Below are 24,494 nucleotides of genomic sequence, written 5' to 3'. Positions count from 1 at the left end.
GGGAAAAAGTATTTGTATGATTTTATTTTTTTATTATTATTGTTATTATATTGAAGAGGTTCAAACCTTCAAACTTCAAACTCCAAATTTGTTATGAAGAGCTAAAGATTAGTGTTGCTCTTGTCAAGATTCGTGTGTTTAATGTGTTTTCCTTTTTTTTAATAACGAGACTTGAATTTGTGATTCTTACTTCTTAAATAAATACGAAGAGAATATACTATTTGAGCTAATTTATTGACTAATCTCATCTAATTTAATATTAAATAATTATTTATATAGAATATAATATATTATTTATTTTATGCCAAAAAAATTTAGTAAACACCCCAACTAAACATTTTATAGAAAAAATATTTTTTATTCTAAAAGTATCTTCTACGGTAGGGGTGCACATGGCCTGGCCCGACCCGAAGACCCGGCCCAGTCCCGAATACTTTAAGTATTAATTTGGTGTGATTTCACTGGGTTTAAGGTCGGGTAAGGGTCTCAAAAATAGACCAGGTCATTATTTCGGGTTGGGTCCGGACCATAACTCGGGTCACCCGAACTCGGCCCGGTCATCATACACAATTAATATTTTGTGTTATTAGTGATGAATTATGGCTATTCTTATGTGGAATTTAAGTATTGTAAACCTTAATATTTTGTGTTATTAGTCATTATAAGACTATAAGTTAATATTTTATTATTTTATGTTTGGAATGCATAATATTATGTTATTTGTATTGATTTAAATATTTGGTGTTATTAGACAATATTAGTATTGATTGTGGTTATGCTTTAATTTTGAAGAAAGGTTGATTCTTGTGTTATTATGTGAATGTTGTGATGTTATGGAATAATTATTTTCCAAAATTTAGAGGTTTAAGAGATGTAGAATCCAACTTTTAGTGATGTCGTGATAAAGTTGATCAAGACCCAGACTTCACCCGGTCTAGACTCGGCTTTAGTGTGGCCCGAAAATAACACGATTTCATCGGGTTTAGGGTCGGGTAAGAATCTCATAAATAGCCCCGATCATTATTTAGGGTCGGGTTCGGATTAACGCGAACTCGGCTTCACCCGGCCCATGTGCACCCCTATTCTACGGAAGCGTCAATTTCCAACTTCTCATTAAATAGCGTTTTGTTTTTGTCCAATATGAATGTGTTTCACACACTTGCTAAATATCAAAATAAAAAATACTTTGTTTAGTTAAATTCTATAAATTTAAAAAAAGTGGATTAAATAATTTATAAGAATCTGGGTTGACGGGGAACATAAAACATAGGTTGATCCTCCAAGGCAATGAATTCCATTTTCGAAGGTATTTAAATCATTAAATGGGCTCTAAGTCTCTAACATGATTTTTGAAAGTTAAAGGCGTGTTTGGGTGAGGAAGTTGCCCGAAAACGAGTTTTGGAGGACAGGAAGAAAGAAAGATTCTCCACCCAATCCCGATGTGGTCGGTTCCTTTTTCACCGCCCGTATGTTCCTCATCCACGCGCTTCATCCCTTCGTGTCCATACGAGAACCAACTCAATTCAGATTTAAGCGAAAACTCAGTTATAGTTAATTTCATGTAAGATTAATAGTTTAGAGTTATTAAATGATAATTTAGTTAAATTTATTAAATTATTTAACAATTTTAATTATTAACTTTATATAAAATTAACTATACACGAGTTTTTACCATTATAAAATTGTCTAAATTATTTAAATTCGAGTCGGATCAAGTCGGTTCGGATAATTAGATATTAAATACGAAATCAGAAACAATTTGAAAAAAAAAAGGTTTATATGACTTTAAGAACTTTTTTAAAAAGATTTGATAAAGTATATATGACAATTATTTTTTTTCATGGTTTGGGATGAGTGAAATTAGGATTAAATTAGTAAAAGATATAAATATTTTTTAATATAATATATTGGGTTTTTAAATAATCGAATCAGGTCGAATTCTACATTTTTAAGTTCGATATTCAGATTAATTAAGGTTGACTGGATTTTATCTGATTAGATTCAATTATCAGTTAAGTAGTATTTTGTAATAATCGAATCGAACCAAATTTAAATGGTTTAATCAAATTATCCATATCTCTTATACTCTTATTAACAAATAATTTAGAACATATTTAAATTTCGTTTAAATATTATTGTTAATTAATAGATTATTATATATATAAATTAAAATTTAAATATTTAAAAATTATTTAAATATACAAATAAGTTAATCACTCTAATAAATTCAAATTGATTGTTCTGAGTCTAATTTTATCTTACCTTTTAGTGTGAAGCCAATGAATCTTTTAAGTTAAACGAGTATAAAAATGGTACATTATGGTAAATTAGTGACCATATATGAAGCTAAATTAAGGGAATCAATGGTTACTTGTGGGGGGATAAAGGGAAGTAAAAGAACCGATATATAACAGAAGTAGTGCTTTTTATTTATGATATGATGTGAATTGTGAAGTATAAGCATCATCTGATTGCATTTCCGTTACAACTTCCAAATCCCACAAACAAAGCAATAATATATTAATTAAATCAACTCTAAATCAGCAACTTAACTTGAATTGGTTTCCATTGCAATTTCATACTAACCCAAGTACCAACCTCTTATTTTCCATGATTTTTCAACAACCTGCAGGCAGCAACCTAACCTTCCCAACCACATTAATTCATGTATTCAGATTTATTAGAATTTTTCTAAATGAAAAAGAAAAGGTTGAACTTTGGATTAAAAGGCTTGTGATTTCTACCAAAAAAAAAAAGCTTAAATATGATGGTTTAGTTTAAATTAAAATGACTAGCTATATAAAATGAATGCATTATATGTGTTACTGATTAGTTATTTATAAATATTAAATTATTAATTAAAATTGAAGGCAATTTTCTATATAAATTGAACAAGGGATTATTGAAGTAACAGATAGTAATTTTTTATATTTTCATTTATTGTTCAAGAATTCTGTTAATGAGTATTTTTAAACACTTGCAAAAGTTTTTTATTTTTATATATATTTAGAGTTAGAAAAATTATTTTTGGTGTAAAATTTAATGCATAGCATTGTAGTACAAAGTTGGGAGGGATGGTTTGGTTGCTTGCTTGCTTGTAGCGTGAGAAACCAAAGAATCAATGTCGTGTGTCATAGAAAGCCACAAAAATAGTTTCGTAGTCACTGGTCAAATTTTGAGGCAGTTTTTTTTTTTTTTTTTTAATAACATGCATCAAAATCTTTTTTATATAACTCATCTTCATGGACACATTTGCCCATTCCAATTCATTGTTATAGGGGAATGTGACGCAGAAATTGTTTCTTTATTTACCAACAAAATGTTATTTTGACAATAGGATATTTTACATTTATAACTTACTTGATAATTTCTATTTGCAAAAAATAGATAAGGTACTTAAGATAGTCACAATTTTTTATTGTCAAAAGATGTTGCATATATATAATATTAAAACAATATTATTCAATGAAGAAGTTTTATATTTTTATGGAAATTCAAATTTATATCTTATTGTTCATGTCCTAACTTAATATTATGGTCTAAATCTAAATAAGTCAAAAATGCTTAATTTAAAGAATGACCTTTACCGTTTATCCGACCTTCTCAAAGAGGTCGAATTTAACATAAGCTGGTAGATAACACTTAGTCAAATAAGTAATTGCTCTCTAAAATTTTTTATCCATTTCTAGAAGAAATATCTCAACAACCTTAAGATAAAAGGACGATTATCTATTTTCAGAAGTGAAACTACTCTAACGGTGGTTATTGGATCATCACCTATAAATACACTGACACACTCAGGTAAACCTAAGTTCCAATACGCTCTAAACCTGCTTATCCCCTTACTAACTTAGGCATCGGAGTGTCTTTGCAAGTACCACCCCCTCATTCTCTCACATACACAACTCGGACGGCGGCTCCCAGACGTAAAACAAGTCAGAGACCACCTTCTCCAACATTTAAACATCTCACTCAAGCCTAACCATTCGGTTCTAAGAAAGTCTCGGAACACCTATATATATATTGATTTGTATGTAATGTAAAATTTATAATTTTGCTATTAATTATTGTTTAAATGGTGAAAATGCTTCCATTCACCGCGCTTATCAAATCATTATTATTGATGCATTCACTCTTTCCTTAATCATTTCTAATTTTTTTTTATGCTTAATTCTAATAATTCTCTTTTAGACATCTAACAACTATATACATCTAATTAAATAATATAATTTTTAAAATTATTAATACACAATAATTAAACTTAAAAAATGATAAAATATTATTAAAATAAATACGATAGTACCTGTTAAACTATTAATATTTTATTATATACATGCTTTTATTTTTATATTTTATGTGATTAATATTGTTTTTTCTTTAAATACATATATATGATGTAGTATTTTAGAATTCTCCTCGATGATATAGGCCAAACAAGAGCTTGAGAGATACACTTTCCTTTCATTTTCCCCACTTGGTTTCACCTTTCATTAATGTGGTGGTTATGTAATCTCAAGTTGGAGAGGTACTTTACTCACTTTAGTGTATATAGTGAACAGTTTAGTACATAGTTGGTGATTAGCTGTGATCCAATCTAACTTCTAAGTTCTAACTCAAAATAATAATAATAATAATAATAATAATAATAATAATAATAATAATAATAAAGAAATAAAAGTGGACCCTAGCTTGGCCATTTGCACCAACATTTTCATTGCCTTCAGTACCATTTTGTTGACTATAAATGCATAGCCAGCTCATTTTTTTGCATTACCAGCATATTGGTTTCATCACATAAAACTCCATTTGTAAGCTTAATTACTAGTAGTACAACTAATTAAATAAACGAATTAGTACCATGCCCAATATTGCCGGTGCCCTAATTATTTGAAAGCATGTGATGTGCACGTGGTCCACAAAATTCATGACATCATAATTTTGTGTGCAACAATGCTCACAAATGAGGACCCTAGTACATGGGATGCTTCTATAATTCAAAGAATTATTGTAAGAGATGTTTATTCTATAGTATATATGTATCACATTATCTATAATTTTATATTTTTATAGAGATTATTACTCTTAGTACAAAATTCAACATCACAAACAATTCGATTATGGTCGTTTTGACCCACATAATAAATGAATCAATGTATAGGTTAAAGGATTGTAACACGAATTGTTCTATGAGAATGCAGATCGAAATGTCAAACACAAGTTATTCTCATAGAGTATTAACACCAAGTTCGATTTATCATAAAAAGTGAAAAATAACATGGAAAATCGAGTTAATACCTTATGAGGTCGAAATATATAACAATCACACGTGATTTTATCTAAAAACATTATATAAAATACGAGGCTTGAAAATTAAAGTAAAATTATAAGATATAGGACGTCAAACTTAAGAGTCATAATTCTTAATGATTAAGACAGAGTTATCATGACTTGAAAAATAAAAGAAAATTAAATTGTGGAAAAAAAAACACTATAAATTTATCCTTATAATTTATAAAGAGGAAAAATACAGAAGTAATAGGAATTTTAATTTGAACATTACATTATCATATAAAATTTTGTAAATTTTCGGTCACAGTCACACAATAAAAGAAAAAGAGAGTACAAATATATATGAGTGTCCAAAATTACTCTTCTTTTATTATTTTAAGTAAAATTCAGGTGCAGTAAATTTCATATGGAGTTGATAACTGAAAATTGTTAGATAAAAATTTAGTTAAATCAATTAAATTATTTAACGGCTATTAGCTATCAACTTTACATAAAATTGACTGCACTGAGTTTTTACTATTATTTCGTTTGTTTCCTTTTAAGTTTCAATTCATTTTTATTACTTTAATTTTCTTCTATGTTTTTTTAAACTTCAATCCACTTATTATTTCATTTATATTTCTTATTTAGTTTATTTATTTTTCTTTTTATTATTTTTGTTTTTACATAACCTTATTCTTTTTCTTTGATCATTTTATTTGCGAGCTCTTTACTTTGTTAATTGTATATTTTTTAGCTTTATCTATTCTCTTGTGTTGTAATTTGTCATAAATATTTTGACATAAGTCGATTCGATACTAATGTTAAATAATTTTTAGGTCGAATATATTTTTTTGATTTTTTTTAGGAGTCGTATTTGCTCTCCAAACTGAAATCTTTATACAAGTTTGATCGATACCTCCTGTTCATATCCCAACCCAATATTATGGTCCAGGCCCAAGTAAGTAAAAAAGGTCAAACCCAAACGCTGGCCTTCACCACTTATCCGAACTATTCGAAAGAGGTCGGGCTCGATATAAGCTCCTTCCCAAAGAGGTCTGGCTCGACATGAGTTGGCAGATGACACTTATTCAAATAAGTAACTGCCCCCTAGAATCTCTCATCCACTCTTTCAGAAGCAATATCTCAACAACCCTAAAATGAAGGGACGGTTATCCACCTTCTGAAGTGGAACTACTCCAACGGTAGTTATTGGATCATCACTATAAATACACTGACACACTCAGGTAAAACCAAGTTCCAATACTCTCGAAACCAGCTTATCCCTTGCTAACTTAGGCATCAGAGTGTCTTTGTAGGTACCACCTCCCATTCCTTCAAACACCTAACTAGGACGGCGGCTCCCAGACTTGAACCAGTCGGAGGCCACCTCCCACTGACATTTGGGCTAGTCCGTCAAACCCAATCCACCTATCTCAGGTTACCCACGTAACATTTGCATCGTTTCTGGGGACTTGAGAGATCACCTTATAATGGCGGATGACCAGAACGAGGACGGACATACTGCATCCGAATCTGAGCAAGAACATCAAGATGCGGTTAACAACGACAGAGCTATAATATCTCTGCAAGGAGCGAATAGCCAATACCGAGAAGGTCCCTCAGGTGTGAAAGACCCAAGGGGAATCTCCTTTGGGGTACACAAACCAGAAAAAGAGGAACAACCTCACGCTGTCGATCTCATGGGGCTGCTCCACGGCCACCAAGGACAGTTAGAACAGCTGGAACAAGAACTAGAGCGACAGAGAAAAGCGGAGAGAAACCTAAGGAGAGAAGTTGAGCGACGAAAAGAGCTTGAGGAAAAACTCTTAAGATTAGAATCTAACCTTCGAGGTAGGAGCTCTCGCGCTGACCGAGAAGATACCCCATCGGGGGGGTGAAGATCCGTGTAGTGAAGATATCATGGGGGCAAAAGTTCCAAGGAACTTCAAAAGCCCTGACATGGATCTGTACGACGGGACCACCAACCCAAAGCATCACCTGAGCAACTTCAAAAGTCGGATGTACTTAGCCGACGCCTCTGATGCTACCTGCTGCAAAGCCTTTCCAATGACTTTGACAAAGGCGGCGATGAAATGGTTCGATAGCCTCCCCCTAAGGTCGGTCACCAGCTTTGACGACCTCTTGCGTAAGTTCCTTATGCGGTTTTTAATTCAAAAGGATAAAGTCAAGCACACACCTAGTCTCCTGGGAGTGAAACAAGAGATCAGAAAATCCCTGAGAGACTACATGAAAAGATTCAATAAGGCGTGCCTAGAAATTCAAGACCTATCTACAGAAGCAGTAATCATGAGCCTAGTGAATGGACTCTAAGAAGGCCCATTCTCTCCATCCATCTCGAAAAGGCATCCGACTTCCTTGAGCGATGTATAAGAAAGAGCAGAAAAGTACATTAATATGAAAAAAATACCAGACTACGGAAACCGAGCTGGCGATCTGGACACCCCAACTCATCAAGGGAAAAAGAGAGGGAGCCCAAGAAAAAAGAAGAAGTCAGGTCTGAGAGGCCCAGAAGATATCATTCCTACACTCCCCTACGAGTTTTCCTAGTCGATATCTACAGGAAAATTTGTCACACTGAAAAGCTACCTCCCCCTCGACCCATCAAGAACAAGAAGGGGAGAAGTCATAGCGAATACTGTGAATATCACAAGTTATATGGGCACTCAACAAATGATTGTTACGACTTGAAAAATGTGATAGAAAAGCTGGCCAAGGAAGGTCGGTTTGATAGATATCTCATTGAAAGGTCGGACCATCATGGAAAGAGGAAACAAGATGAGGAAGATCAGAGAGAACCACCACCGCGGACCCCGGAACGGCATATACATACAATCTCGGGAGGGTTGATTGGGGGAGGACTCACCAAGTCATCTCGTAAAAGACATCTGAAGGAGGTTTACCAAGTCGGAAGTGACTTACCCGACCTCCCAACCATTTCTTTCACTAAAGAAGACTGATGCGTGAGCATCTTTCCTATCTTTTCCTAGTGAATTTGCATCTAATTTATTGAGTTTAATTAAGAATTAAATATATTTTAGCCACTATGGATGCTATTTTGAGTTTTGTGCAATTTTATTTATTTTAGGTAGCATTCTGCTGGATTTGATGGAGTTTCTGCAGCACAATAATCAAAGGAGATGGCTGCGAGGAACGATGTGCACGCGTGCCTGACGCGTGCGTGTGATTTGGAGGTATCCATGGCGACGCGTGTGCGTGACTGACGCGTACGCGTGCGCGTGACCGACGCGTCCGCGTGACTCGCAGAAAAGACCATCGACGCGTCCGAGTGACTGACGCGTCCGCGTGACTGACGCGTACGCGTGACATGCGCCACGTGCAGAAAAACACAGAAAAACGCTGGGAGCAATTTCTGGGCTGTTTTGACCCAGTTTTCAACTCATAAAACATAGATTAGAAGCTGCAGAATGGACAAATCAAGTGGTCCCCACCCATCAGCTGAAGACTTGTTAATTAATTCGAATTTAAATTCAAATCTTATTTTTAGGAAAAGATATTATTTTTAATTTTAGATAATTAGATTTTAAATTTATTAGGATTAGTTATAAATAGGAATTTAGATGCCATCAGATTGGAACTCTGTACATTTTTTACCAGAATCTTAGTTTTCTTCTCTGAACCATGAGCAACTAATCCTCCATTGTTAAGGTTAGGAGCTCTATCTATTTGTATGGATTGATTCGTTTGATCTTTCTAATTTAATCCATGTTTTTATTTATATTTCAATAATTGTTTTTGTTCTTTATTTTATGAATTTGGGTGGAACGGAAGTATGACCCATGTTCTAATTGAGTTCTTGTAAAACTTGGAAAAGCTCTTTACTTGAACAACAGCTTGAAAACATATTATTCTGAATTTCTAATTATTTGTATTTAACAGGATACGTGACATATAATCTCCTTATTTTTGGATAATTAGGATTCTTGTGGCATATAAACTGGAAGTTGATCATCACCTTCTAATTGGAATTAATTGACCAAGGAATTGGCAGTTAATGAATTTTAGAGGAGACTAGGAAGGTCTAAGGAATTAGGGTCTAGTCATATATAGTTTGCCATGAATTGAATCTTGCATGATTAAAATAGTTAGTAAGAAAAATCAATCCGAAAAAATAGATAACTCTGAAGCCTTAACTGTTTTCTCCATATTTTATTCCCAACTTATTTATTTGTCTATCCTTTTGATATTCTGAGTTCGAATTTAAACCTTTTGAATATCTCCAAACCCTTTTCTGCTTGCCTAACTAAGCCAATCAATCAATCATTGTTGATTAGTCCATCAATCCTCGTGGGATCGACCCTTACTCACGTAAGGTATTACTTGGTACGACCCGGTGTACTTTCCGGTTAGTTTGTGAGTTGTAAAATACCGCATCAAATTTTTGGCGCCGTTGCCGAGGATTGACTATGATTAACAACTATCAGTTGTTTGATTTGCTTAGATTAGGTGTTTTATTTTTAATTTTATTAAAATCTATTTTTAAAAATTTTTCAAAAAAAAAATATATTTATTTTGATTTATTTTATTTAAATTTTTTTCTCTTAATTTTTGAAATTAAGTTTGGTGTCCCTGTAGTAATTTTTCTAAAAAAAATAATAATATATTTTTTTAAAAAAAATCCTAGTATCTTTCTTTGTTTAACTTTTGGAATTTATAGTTTACTTCTTTTCATTTATTTTCAAATTTTTATTTATTTTATTATTCTGTATTTTATTCCTTTTCCAAAAAAAAATTTGTTCTGTCTTCTTTACTTTTCTGTTTACCACATGGTGCGTTTAATTCTGTTTGGTGTGTTGTGCTAAGGAAAAATAATGGAGAGAGATCACATGGGTTACTACTCACACCCGAGTAGTGATTCATATTATGGTGGATGGAGGAGCAATCCAAATTTTGGTTGGCAAGGTCAAAACTAAAGAGACTTCAATGCTCCATGTTCCAACTATCAAGAGCCACCACCTCCATATTCATATCAAGAACCACCATCTCATTATTCATATCAAGAACCATCATCTTTCTATCCATATCAAGAACCATCATCTTTCTACCCATACCAAAAGCCACCATCTCCCTATTCATATCAAGAACCATAATCTCCTTCTTATTCATATGAAGAGCCACAATCTCCTTATTCATGTCAAATACCATCAGATCTTGAGCTCCTCATGAAAGAATTCCTACATGATATAAAGACGAGTGTCAAAAATGTAGAGAATTATATTCAGATGATGATTAAGAACCAGGAAGAAGAACAAGCAAATTCCTTCCCAAAAGATACAATGCAAGATCCTATGGAAGAAAGTGAGGAAACTAATCAAAGGAGTTTATACTCTAGTGAATTAGAGAACTTTTCACTCTCACATATGGAAGAAGAGGAAGATGCACAACCTCCCATGCCCTTCGTAAGTGATGAGCGGATAATTTATACACTTTTTGGCATTGTTTTTAGTATGTTTTTTGTATGATCTAGTTAGTTTTTGGTATATTTTTATTAGTTTTTAGTTAAAATTCACTTTTCTGGACTTTACTATGAGTTTGTGTGTTTTTCTGTGATTTCAGGTATTTTCTGGCTGAAATTGAGGGACCTGAGCAAAAATCTGATTCAGAGACTGAAAAGGACTGCAGATGCTGTTGGATTCTGACCTCCCTGCACTCGAAGTGGATTTTCTGGAGCTACAGAAGCCCAATTGGCGCGCTCTCAACGGCGTTGGAAAGTAGACATCCTGGGCTTTCCAGCAATATATGATAGTCCATACTTTGCCCAAGATTTGATGGCCCAAACCGGCGTTCAAAGTCACCTCAAGAAATCCCAGCGTTAAACGCTGGAACTGGCACCCAAATGGGAGTTAAACGCCCAAACTGGCATAAAAGCTGGCGTTTAACTCCAAGAAGAGTCTCCACACGAAAATGCTTCATTGCTCAGCCCAAGCACACACCAAGTGGGCCCGGAAGTGGATTTTTATGTCATTTACTCATCTCTGTACACCCTAGGCTACTAGTTTTCTATAAGTAGGACCTTTTACTATTGTATTGAGATATCTGGGTAGCTATCTTCGTGTTTTATGGTATCTTAGATCATTGGGAGGCTGGCCATTCGGCCATGCCTAGACCTTATGCTTATGTATTTTCAACGGTGGAGTTTCTACACACCATAGATTAAGGTGTGGAGCTCTGCTGTACCTCGAGTATTAATGCAATTACTATTGTTATTCCATTCAATTCCGCTTGTTCTTTGTCCAAGATATCACTTGTTCTTCAACTTGATGAATGTGATGATCCGTGACACTCATCATCATTCTCACTTATGAACAAGGTGACTGACAACCACTTTTGTTCTACAAGCAATCAAGGCTCTAGTGAATATCTCTTGGATTCCTGATTGCACGATGCATGGTTGATCGCCTGACAACCGAGTGCTCGCCTGACAAACGAGCCAACCATTCCGTGAGATCAGAGTCTTCGTGGTATAGGCGAGAACTGATGGCAGCATTCAAGAGAATCCGGAAGGTCTAACCTTGTCTGTGGTATTCTGAGTAGGATTCAATGACTGAATGACTGTGACGTGCTTCAAACTCCTAGCAGGCGGGGCGTTAGTGACAGACGCAAAAGTATCGATGGATATTATTCCGGCCTGACCGAGAACCGACAGCTGAATTCCGCGTGCCGTGACAGGGCATATGCAATCGCTTTCACTGAGAGGATGGGAGGTAGCCATTGACAACGGTGAAACCCTACACAAGCTTGCCATGGAAAGGAGTAAGAAGGATTGGATGAAGACAGTAGGAAAGCAGAGAGACGGAAGGGAAGGCATCTTCATGCGCTTATCTGAAGTTCCTACCAATGAATTACATAAGTATCTCTATCCTTATCTTTTATGCTATTTTCGTTCATCATCATATCCATTTGAGTCTGCCTGACTAAGATTTACAAGATGACCATAGCTTGCTTCATAGCAACAATCTCCGTGGGATCAACCCTTACTCACGTAAGGTATTACTTGGACGACCCAGTGCACTTGCTGGTTAGTTGTGCGAAGTTGTGTAATGCCATGGAATTGAACCACCAAGTTTTTGGAGTTCATGACCAGGGATTATGAAAGTTGTGAAAAGTATTGTTCACAATTTCGCGCACCAAGTTTTTGGCGCCGTTGCCGGGGATTGTTCAAGTTTTGAGCAAGCTTTTGGTAACAATGCCTGGGATTGTTCGGTTTGGACAACTGACGGTTCATCTTGTTGCTTAGATTAGGTATTTTTTTTTCGAAATTCTTGAAGATGAATTCTAGAGTTTCATGATGATTTGTTGAAGTCTGGCTGGCTGAGAAGCCATGTCTAATCTCATTGGACCGAGGTTTCAACTTATCATCACAAGAACTTGTTGATTTTTATCAATCTTGCTCTTGGAGCAGTGATCTGCTAAGGCTTGGCTGGCCTTTGGCCATGTCTAGTGTTTTGGACCGAAGCTTTCTTTGAAGGCTTGGCTGGCTGTGAAGCCATGTCTAATTCCTGGACCGGAGTCTTAGACTAGCATTGCACTGATTCCTGGAATTCTCATTAAGAATTTTGATATCTTTTTCCACTTAATTTTCGAAAAACACAAAAAAATCAAAAAAATCATAAAATCCAAAAATTTCTTGTTGAGACACTAGTCTCATCTTAAGTTTGGTGTCAATTGCATGCATTCATGTGTCTTAGTGATCTTCAAGATGTTCTTGATGATTTGCTTGCTCTAATCTTTGAATTCTATTGACTTGAAGTGTTTTGTGTGTCTCATATGCATTCTCATTAGTGTCAGTAGTATACAAACTGCTAAGTTTGGTGTCTTGCATGCATTGTTATTTGATTTTAGTTGCATTTTGATTATCCTTCGTTATTAAAAATCCAAAAATATTTTTAATTTGTGTCTTTTCAAGTCAATGATACAGAGAATTGAAGATTTAGAACATACAGCAGAGGAATTGCACAGAAAAAGCTGGGCGTTCAAAACGCCCAGTGAAGAAGGACAGACTGGCGTTTAAACGCCAGCCAGGGTACCTGGTTGGGCGTTTAACGCCCAAAAGGGTATAGTTTTGGGCGTTAAACGCCAGAATGTGCACCATTCTGGGCGTTTAACGCCAGAATGGCACAAGGGGGAGAATTTTGTTTTCAAATCAATTTTTTTTCAAGTTTTCAAAGTTTTTCAAAATCAAATCTTTTTCAAATCATATCTTTTCAATCAAATGTTTTCAAAATCAATTTCTTTCCTTTTTCAAAGATACTTACTATCAATTAATGATTTGATTGAACATTTCAAGTATGTTGCCTTTTCTGTTGAGAAAGGTTTAATGTTTGGATCATATCTTTTTCTTGATAGCCAAGTTATTAATTTTCAAAATCAAATCTTTTAAAATGTTTCTCAAATCATATCTTCTCAATCACATTTTTTTTAAAAAATCAATCATATCTTCTTAACCACATCTTTTTCAAAATAGTTTTCAATCAAATCTTTTTAATTTCTAATTTCAAAATCTTTTTCAAAAATCACTTTACTTCTTCCCCACTTTTATTTTTGAAAATCAAGTAATGTTTTTCAAAATGTTTTCAAAATTTCTTACTTAATTTTCGAAAATTACTTCCCTCCTTCTCACATCCTTCTATTTATGGACTAACACTATTCCTTAATGCAAAAATTCGAACTCCTTCTTCTTTGATAAGTTCGAATTTTCTACTTCTGTCTTCTACTTTTCTTTTCCTCTGACACTTCAAGGAATCTCTATACTGTGACATAGAGGATTCCACATTTTCTTGTTCCCTTCTCTTTCTTATGAGCAGGAGCAAAGACAAAGGCATTCTTGTTGAAGCTGACCCTGAACCTGAGAGGACCTTGAAGCGAAAGCTAAGAGAAGCTAAAGCACAACTCTCTTTAGAGGACCTGACCGAATTCTTCAAAGAAGAAGAACACATGGCAGCCGAAAACAACAACAATGCCAACAATGCAAGGAAGGTGCTGGGTGACTTTACTGCACCTACTCCCGACTTCTATGGGAGAAGCATCTCTATCCCTGCCATTAGAGCAAACAACTTTGAGCTTAAGCCTCAATTAGTTTCTCTAATGCAACAGAATTGCAAGTTCCATGGAAACCCATTGGAAGATCCTCATCAGTTTTTAGCTGAGTTCATGCAAATCTGTGACACAGTCAAGACTAATGGGGTTGACCCTGAGGTCTACAGACTGATGCTATTCCCTTTTGCTGTAAGAGACAGAGCTAGAATATGGTTGGACTTACAACCTAAAGAAAGCCTGGACTCTTGGGAAAAGCTAGTCAGTGCCTTCTTGGCAAAGTTCTTTCCACCTCAAAAATTGAGTAAGCTTAGAGTGGAAGTCCAAACCTTCAGACAGAAGGATGGAGAATTCCTCTATGAAGCTTGGGAAAGATACAAACAATTGATCAGAAAATGTCCTTCTGATATGCTTTCTGAATGGAGCATCATAGGTATTTTTTATGATGGTCTCTCTGAACTGTCCAAGATGTCTTTGGATAGCTCTGCTGGAGGATCTCTTCATTTAAAGAAGACGCCTGCAGAAGCTCAAGAGCTGATTGAAATGGTTGCAAATAACCAATTCATGTACACTTCTAAAAGGAATCCTGTGAACAATGGGACTAATCAGAAGAAAGGAGTTCTTGAGATTGATGCTCTGAATGCCATTTTGGCTCAGAACAAAATATTGACTCAACAAGTCAATTTGATTTCTCAAAATCTGTCTGGAATGCAAAATGCACCAAGCAACACTAAGGATGCTTCATCTGAGGAAGAAGCCTATGATCCTGAGAACCCTTCAATGGAAGAGGTGAATTACCTAGGAGAATGATGAGCGGATAAATTATACGCTTTTTGGCATTGTTTTTATATAGTTTTTAGTAAGTTTAAGCTACTTTTAGGGATGTTTTCATTAGTTTTTATGTTAAATTCACATTTCTGGACTTTACTATGAGTTTGTGTGTTTTTCTGTGATTTCAGGTAAATTCTGACTGAAATTGAGGGATTTGAGCAAAACTCTGAAAAAGGCTGACAAAAGGACTGCTGATGCTGTTGGATTCTGACCTCCCTGCACTCGAAGTGGATTTTCTGGAGCTACAGAACTCCAATTGGCGCGCTCTCAACGGCGTTGGAAAGTAGACATCCAGGGCTTTCCAGCAATATATAATAGTCCATGCTTTATTCGAAGAATGACGACGTAACTTGGCGTTAAACGCCAAGTACATGCTGCTGTCTGGAGTAAAACGCCAGAAAAACGTCATGATCCGGAGTCAAACGCCCAAAACACGTCATAACCTGAAGTTTGACGCCAAGAAATGCCTCTACACGTGGATTGATCAAGCTCAGCCCAAACACACACCAAGTGGGCCCCGAAAGTGAATTTATGCATCAATTACTTACTTATGTAAACCCTAGTAGCTAGTCTAGTATATATAGGACCTCTTACTATTGTATTAGACATCCGGGATTGTATTTTCTATCCTGTGATCACGTTTTAGGGGGCTGGCCATTCGGCCATGCCTGGACCTCTTGCTTATGTATTTTTAACGGTGGAGTTTCTGCACACCATAGATTAAGGGTGTGGAGCTCTGCTGTACCTCAAAGATTAATGAAGTTCTATTTTCTTTTATCCAATTCCTCTTTTATTCTTATTCCAAGATATTCATTCGTACCCAAGAACATGATGAATGTGATGAGTTAATAACCCTCATTACTATTCTCACTTATGAACGCGCGTGATTGACAACCACTTACGTTCTACATGCAAAGAAGCTTGAATGTGTATCTCTTAGATTCCCCAACAGAATCTTCGTGGTATAAGCTAGATGGATGGCGGCATTTATCTGGATCCGGAAAGTCTAACCTTGTCTGTGGTGTTCCGAGTAGGATCCTGGGAATCTGGAAAGTCTCACCTTGTCTGTGGTATTCCGAGTAGGATTCCGTTCATGAATGACTGTGACGTGCTTCAAACTTTAACCTGCTGGGCGTTAGTGACAAACGCAAAAGAGGGATTCTATTCCAGTAGGAGCGGGAACCAACCGGTGATTGGCCGTACTGTGACAGAGTGCGTGCATTAGCTTTCACTGCGAGGATGGGATGTAGCTATCAACCATGGGTGATGCCTCCAGACTGGTTAGCTGTGCGAGTGACAGCCGCACAGGTTATTTCCCCGAGAGGAATGAAAGTAGCCACAGCTGATAGTGAACCCCTATACAAAGCTTGCCATGGAAAGGAGTAAGAAGGATTGGGTAGAAGCAGTAGGAAAGCAGGCGTCCGAGAGCTCTACAGCATCTCCATTCCGCTTATCTGAAATTCCCACCAATGAATCTGCATAAGTATTTCTATCCCTTTTATTATTCCTTTTTATTTAACAATCCAATTATCACTATTACCCTTTAATCCGCCTAACTGAGATCTACAAGGTGACCATAGCTTGCTTCATACCAACAATCTCTGTGGATTCGACCCTTACTCACGTAAGGTATTACTTGGACGACCCAGTACACTTGCTGGTTAGTTGAACGGAGTTGTGACTTCAAATAAGAACAATTATTGAATAAATCCAATTACAATGAATCAGATCAAAGAACAGTGATCACAATTTCGTCTACCAAGTTTTTGGCGCCGTTGCCGGGGATTGTTCGAGTATGGACAACTGACGGTTCATCTTGTTGCTCAGATTAGGTAATTTTCTTTTCAAAAATCTTTTTCAAAATTTTTCTTTTTATTTTTCGTGTTTTTAAACTTTATTTTCGAAAAATAATAATAAAAATCCAAAAAAAAAAAATTAGAAAATCATAAAAATCAAAAATATTTTGTGTTTCTTGTTTGAGTCTTGAGTCAATTTTTAAGTTTGGTGTCAATTGCATGATTTTAAAATTTTTTCTTGCAATTTTCGAAAATCCCATGCATTCATAGTGTTCTTCATGATCTTCAAGTTGTTCTTGATAAGTCCTCTTGTTTGATCTTGATGATTTCTTGTTTTGTGTCTTTTCTTGTTTTTCTTGTGCATTTTTGCATTCATATTTTCCATGCATTAAAGATTTCTAAGTTTGGTGTCTTGCATATTTTCTTTGCATCAAAAATTTTTCAAAATTATGTTCTTGATGTTCATCATGATCTTCAAAGTGTTCTTGGTGTTCATCTTGACATTCATAGCATTCTTGCATGCATCTTGTGTCTTGATCCAAAATTTTCATGTTTTGGGTCATTTTTGTGTTTTTCCTTAAAAATTTAAAAATCAAAAATATCTTTTCCTTATTTCCCTCCAAAATTTCGAAATTTTGGGTTGACTTGGTCAAAAATTTTCAAAATTAGTTGTTTCTTACAAGTCAAGTCAAAATTTCAATTTTAAAAATCTTATCTTTTCAAAATCTTTTTCAAAAATCATATCTTTTTCAATTTTTTTATTATTTTCGAAAATTTCAAAAATCTTTTTCAAATTATTTTCAAAATCTTTTTCTTATCTTTATATGTAATTTTCGAAAATTAGCTAACAATTAATGTGATTGGTTCAAAAATTTGAAGTTTGTTACTTTCTTGTTAAGAAAGGTTCAATCTTTAAAGTTCTAGAATCTTATCTTGTAGTTTCTTGTTAGTTAAGTAATTTTAAAAATTAAATCTTTTTCAAAATATCTTTTTCTTAAAAATCTTTTTAACTTTTATTCTATCTTTTTTTTCAAAAATTTTATATTTTTCAAAATTTGATTTCAAAATATCTTATCTAATTTCTTATCTCCTTATCTTTTTAAATTTTGATTTCAAACCTTTTTCAATCAACTAACTAACTTTTTGTTTGTTTCTTATCTTTTTCAAAACCACCTAACTACTTCTCTCTCTTCTATTTTCGAAAATATCTCTCTCTTTTTCAAAAATTCTTTTTAATTAATTAAATGTTTCATGTTTAAATTTTAATTATAATTTTCGAAAATCACTAACTCTTTTTCAAATTTATTTTCGAATTCTTCCTTTTCTTCTCTTCTTCTATTTAATTAATTAATTACTAACACTTCTCTTCACCTCTCTTCTTCATAAAACCGAATCCATTCTTCATTCCTCTACCCCCTTTCTTTTTCTACTAACATAAAGGAATCTCTATACTGTGACATAGAGGATTCCTTTCTCTTTTCTTGTTTTCTTCTCTTTCATATGAGCAGGAACAAGGATAAAGGCACTCTTGTTGAAATTGATCCAGAACCTGAAAGGACTCTGAAGAGAAAATTAAGAGAAGCTAAATTACAACAATCCAGAAACAACCTTTCAGAAATATTAGCACAAGAGGTGATGGCCGAAAATAATAATAATAATGCAAGGAGAATGCTTGGTGACTTCACAAAGCCAACATCCAAGTTTGATGGAAGAAGCATCTCCATTCCTGCCATTGGAGCCAATAACTTTGAGCTTAAGCCTCAACTAGTTACTTTAATGCAACAAAACTGCAAGTTTTATGGACTTCCATCTGAAGATCCTTACCAGTTTTTAACTGAGTTCTTGCAGATCTGTGACACTGTAAAGACAAATGGAGTTAATCCTGAAGTCTACAGACTCTTGCTTTTCCCTTTTGCTGTAAGAGACAGAGCTAGAGTATGGTTGGATTCACAACCCAAGGATAGCCTGGACTCATGGGATAAGCTGGTCACTGCCTTCTTGGATAAGTTCTTTCCTCCTCAAAAACTGAGCAAGCTGAGAGTGGATGTTCAAACCTTCAAACAAAAAGATGGTGAATCCCTCTATGAAGCTTGGGAAAGATACAAGCAGCTGACCAAAAGATGTCCATTTGACATGTTTTCAGAATGGACCATATTAGATATATTCTATTATGGCCTCTCTGAATTTTCGAAAATGTCATTGGACCATTCTGCAGGTGGATCTATTCACCTGAAGAAAACGCCTGAAGAGGCTCAAGAACTCATTGACATGGTTGCAAACAACCAATTCATGTACACTTCTGAGAGGAATTCCGTGAATAATGGGGTACCTCAGAAGAAAGGAGTTCTTGAAATTGATGCTCTGAATGCCATATTGGCTCAGAACAAAGTGTTGACTCAACAGGTCAACATGATCTCTCAAAATCTGAATGGATTACAACATGCATCCAACAGTACTAGAGAGGCAGCTTCTGAAGAAGCTTATGATCCTGAGAACCCTGCCATGGCAGAGGTTAATTACTTAGGTGAACCTTATGGAAACACCTATAACTCATCATGGAGAAATCATCCAAATTTCTCCTGGAAGGATCAACAAAAACCTCAACAAGGTTTTAACAATGGTGGACGCAATAGGCTGAATAATAGTAAGCCATATCCATCATCTTCTCAGCAACAGACAGAGAATTCTGAACAAAACACTTCTAATTTAGCCAATATAGTCTCTGATCTGTCAAAGGCCACTTTCAGTTTCATGAATGAAACAAGATCCTCCATTAGAAATCTGGAGGCACAAGTGGGCCAGCTGAGTAAGAAAGTTATTGAAACTCCTCCCAATAATCTCCCAAGTAATACAGAAGAAAATCCAAAAAGAGAATGCAAGGCCATTGATTTAATCAAAGTGGCCGAATGCACTAGGGAGGAGGAGGACGAAAATCCTAGTGAGAAAGACCTCCTGGGACGTCCCTCAAGCAAGAAGGAGTTTCCTATTAAGGATCCTGAGGAATCTGAGGCTCATCTAGAGACCATAGAGATTCCATTAAATCTCCTTCTGCCATTCATGAGCTCTGAAGAATATTCTTCCTCTGAAGAGGATGAAGATGTGACTGGAGAGCAAATTGCTCAATATTTAGGAGCCATCATGAAACTGAATGCCAAGCTGTTTGGTCATGAAACTTGGGAAAGAGAACCTCCCTTGCTCATTGGTGAACTAGATACTTGGATTCAGAAAACTCTACCTCAAAAGAAACAAGATCCTGGCAAGTTTCTAATACCTTGCACCATAGGCACCATGAGCTTTGAAAAAGCTCTATGTGATCTTGGGTCAGGAATAAATCTTATGCCACTCTCTGTAATGGAGAAGCTGGGAATCAATGAGGTACAACCTGCCTTGTTCTCATTACAATTGGCAGATAAGTCCATAAGACAAGCTTATGGAATAGTGGAGGACGTGCTAGTAAGGATTGAAGGCCTTTACATCCCCACTGATTTTATAATCCTAGACACTAGGAAGGAAGATGATGAATGCATCATCCTAGGAAGACCTTTCCTAGCCACAGCAGGAGCTGTGATAGATGTCAACAGAGGTGAGTTAGTCCTTCAATTAAATGGGGACTACCTTGTGTTTCAGGCACATGGCCATCCCTCTGTGACAACAGAGAGTAAGCATGAAGAGCTTCTCTCAGTTCAGAGTCAAGAAGAGCCCACACAGTCAAACTCTAAGTTTGGTGTTGTGAGGCCACAACCAAACTCTAAGTTTGGTGTCCAAATCCCATATCCAAACTCTAAGTTTGGTGTTGGGAATACCACACTTAAGTTGACCTGATCACCTTGTGGCTCCATGAGAGCCACTGTCAAGCTATTGACATTAAAGAAGCGCTTGTTGGGAGGCAACCCAATTTTATTTATCTAATTTTATTTTATTTTGGTGTTATTTTTGTGTTGAATTAGGTACATGATCATGAGGAGTCACGAAAAAATCAAAAAAATTAAAAACAGAGTCAAAAACAGAAGAAAAAAAAATTTTTCACCCTGGAGGACGCACGGGCTGGCGTTCAGTGCCCAGAAGGAGCATCTGGCCGGCGTTCAACGCCAGAACAGAGCACCATTCTGGCGCTGAACGCCCAGAACAAGCAACAACCTGGCGTTTAACGCCAGGATGCGCACACAGAGGACAATCTGGCGCTGAACGCCAGAAACAAGCTTGAAACTGGCGTTCAACGCCAGAAACAAGCATCACATGGGCGTTTAACGCCCAGAACATGCACAAATGGGCGTTTGAACGCCAGAATGATGCATGAAGGCATGTTACATGCTTATATGGTGAAGGAATGGTATTTGTTTTCACCTCAGGATCTGTGGACCCCACAGGATCCTCACCTCAGGATCTGTGGACCCCACAGGATCCCCACCTAACATATTCACACCTTACCTTTTAATCCAAATCTCATTCCCAATGTCACCCTTCCCAAAAACATTCATCAATCACCTCAATTCCTCTTCCCAATTTACCCATTCACCATTCACATCAATCTCCTCTTCCCCATAAACCCCACCTACCCTCATAAAATTCAAATTCAATACCCACCCTTTCCCACCCAAAATGGCCGAACCTATACCTCCCCCCTCCCTATAAATACCCTTCTTTTCTTTTACATTTTCACACAACACAAACCCACATTCTCCCACATAGCCGAACCCTCTCTTCTCCCTCTCTCCATATTTTCTTCTTCTTCTTCTACTCTTCTTTTCTTTTCTTGCTCGAGGACGAGCAAATTTTAAGTTTGGTGTGGTAAAAAGCCTAAGCTTTTTTATTTTTCATTCACCATCAATGGCACCTAAGACCGGAGTTTCCTCAAAGAAAGGAAAAGGGAAAGCAAAAGCTTCTTCCTCCGAGTCATGGGAGAAGGAGAGATTCATCTCCAAGAGCCATCAAGACCACTTCTATGATGTTGTGGCAAAGAAGAAAGTGATCCCTGAGGTCCCTTTCAAGCTCAAGAAGAATGAGTATCCGGAAATCCGACATGAAATTCAAAGAAGAGGTTGGGAAGTCTTAGCCAACCCCATGCAACAAGTCGGAATTCTCATGGTTCAAGAGTTCTATGCCAATGCATGGATCACTAGGAACCATGACCAAAGTATGAACCCAAGCCCAAAGAATTACCTCACAATGGTTAGGGGGAAATACTTGGATTTCAGTCCGGAAAATGTGAGATTGGCGTTTCATTTGCCTATGATGCAAGGTGATGAACACCCCTACACAAGAAGGGTCAACTTTAACCAAAGGTTGGACCAAGTCCTTATGGACATATGTGTGGAAGGCGCCCAATGGAGAGTAGATTCCAAAGGCAAGCCAGTCCAACTAAGAAGACTGGACCTCAAGCCTGTAGCTAGAGGATGGTTGGAGTTCATTCAAAGATCCATCATCCCTACAAGCAACCGATCTGAAGTTACTGTGGATCGGGCCATCATGGTTCATAGCATCATGATTGGTGAAGAAGTAGAGGTTCATGAAGTCATAGCCAATGAACTCTACAAAATAGCTGACAAGCCTTCATACATGGCACGGCTAGCATTCCCTCACCTCATATGCCATCTATGTTATTCAGCTGGAGTTATCATAGATGGAGATGTCTCCATTGAAGAAGACAAGCCCATCACCAAGAAAAGGATGGAGCAAACAAGGGAAGCTCCTCACGGCCTCCAAGAAGAACATGAGGAAGTGCATCATCAACAAATGCCTCAAGGAATGCACTTTCCTCCTAACAACTATTGGGAGCAACTCAACACCTCCTTAGAGGATTTGAGCCATAATGTTGAACAATTAAGGGTGGAACACCATGAACACGCCCTCACTCTCCAAGAAATAAGAGAAGATCAAAGAGCAATGAGGGAGGAGCAACAAAGGCAAGGAAGGGACATAGAAGAGTTGAAGAACATCATTGGTCCTTCAAGAAGAAGACGCCACTAAGGTGGATTCATTCCTTGTCCTTTATTTCTTTCTGTTTTCGGTTTTTAATGCTATGTTTATTTATGTTTTTGTGTCTCTACTTCATGATCATTAGTATGTAAACCATGCCTTAAAGCTATGAAATAAAATTCATTAGTCCTTCACCTCTCTTAAAAGAAAAATGTTTTAATTCAAAAGAACAAGAAGTACATAATTTTCGAAATTATTAGTGAATTTAGTTTAATTATATTGATGTGGTGGCAATAATTTTTGTCTTCTGAATGAATGATTGAACAGTGCATATGTCTTTTGATCTTGTTGTTTATGAGTGTTTAAAATTGTTGGTTCTTGAAAGAATGAGGAACAAAGAGAAATATTATTGATGATCTGAAAAACATCATGAAATTGATTCTTGAAGCAAGAAAAAGCAGTGAAAAAAAAAAGGGGCGAAAATTCTAAAGCAAGGATCCAAGGCTTTGAGCATCAATGGATAGGAGGACCCAAGGAAATTAAATCCGGATCTAAGCGGCTAAATCAAGCTGTCCCTAACCATGTGCTTGTGTCATGAAGGTCCAAGTGAAAAGCTTGAGACTGAGTGGTTAAAGTCGTGATCCAAAGCAAAGAGTGTGCTTAAGAGCTCTGGACACCACTAATTGGGGACTTTAGCAAAGCTAAGTCACAATCTGAAAAGGTTCACCCAGTTATGTGTCTGTGGCATTTGTGTATCTGGTGGTAATACTGGAAGACAAAATGCTTAGGGCCACAGCCAAGACTCATAAGTAGCTGTGTTCAAGAATCAACATGCTTAACTAAGAAAGTCAATAACACTATCCCAAATTCTAAATTCCCCCAGAGACGCCAATACCTCTAAACTACAAAGGAAAAAGTGAGATGCCAAAGCTGTTCAGAAGCAAAAAGCTACAAGTCCCGCTCATGTGATTGAATTAATATTCATTGATATTTTGGATTTTATAGTATATTCTCTTCTTTTTATCCTATTTGATTTTCAGTTGCTTGGGGACAAGCAACAATTTAAGTTTGGTGTTGTGATGAGCGGATAAATTATACGCTTTTTGGCATTGTTTTTATATAGTTTTTAGTAAGTTTAAGCTACTTTTAGGGATGTTTTCATTAGTTTTTATGTTAAATTCACATTTCTGGACTTTACTATGAGTTTGTGTGTTTTTCTGTGATTTCAGGTAAATTCTGACTGAAATTGAGGGATTTGAGCAAAACTCTGAAAAAGGCTGACAAAAGGACTGCTGATGCTGTTGGATTCTGACCTCCCTGCACTCGAAGTGGATTTTCTGGAGCTACAGAACTCCAATTGGCGCGCTCTCAACGGCGTTGGAAAGTAGACATCCAGGGCTTTCCAGCAATATATAATAGTCCATGCTTTATTTGAAGAATGACGACGTAACTTGGCGTTAAACGCCAAGTATATGCTGCTGTCTGGAGTAAAACGCCAGAAAAACGTCATGATCCGGAGTCAAACGCCCAAAACACGTCATAACCTGAAGTTTGACGCCAAGAAATGCCTCTACACGTGGATTGATCAAGCTCAGCCCAAACACACAC

At 36.2% G+C, this 24,494-nt stretch overlaps 1 non-coding gene across 1 annotated transcript; it reads right to left on the bottom strand.

Annotated features, from left to right (window-relative positions):
- Positions 1 to 14,649: 14,649 nt before the first annotated feature.
- On the bottom strand, positions 14,650 to 14,757 carry LOC130947162 (small nucleolar RNA R71). Its single transcript, XR_009072567.1, has one exon. It is a non-coding gene; the product is annotated as a small nucleolar RNA R71 (small nucleolar RNA).
- Positions 14,758 to 24,494: the final 9,737 nt, after the last annotated feature.

The sequence above is a fragment of the Arachis stenosperma genome, chromosome 8 (assembly GCF_014773155.1).
Source record: "Arachis stenosperma cultivar V10309 chromosome 8, arast.V10309.gnm1.PFL2, whole genome shotgun sequence".
NCBI classification, from domain to species: Eukaryota; Viridiplantae; Streptophyta; class Magnoliopsida; order Fabales; family Fabaceae; genus Arachis; species Arachis stenosperma.
This window is presented reverse-complemented; position numbering and strand designations above follow the sequence as displayed.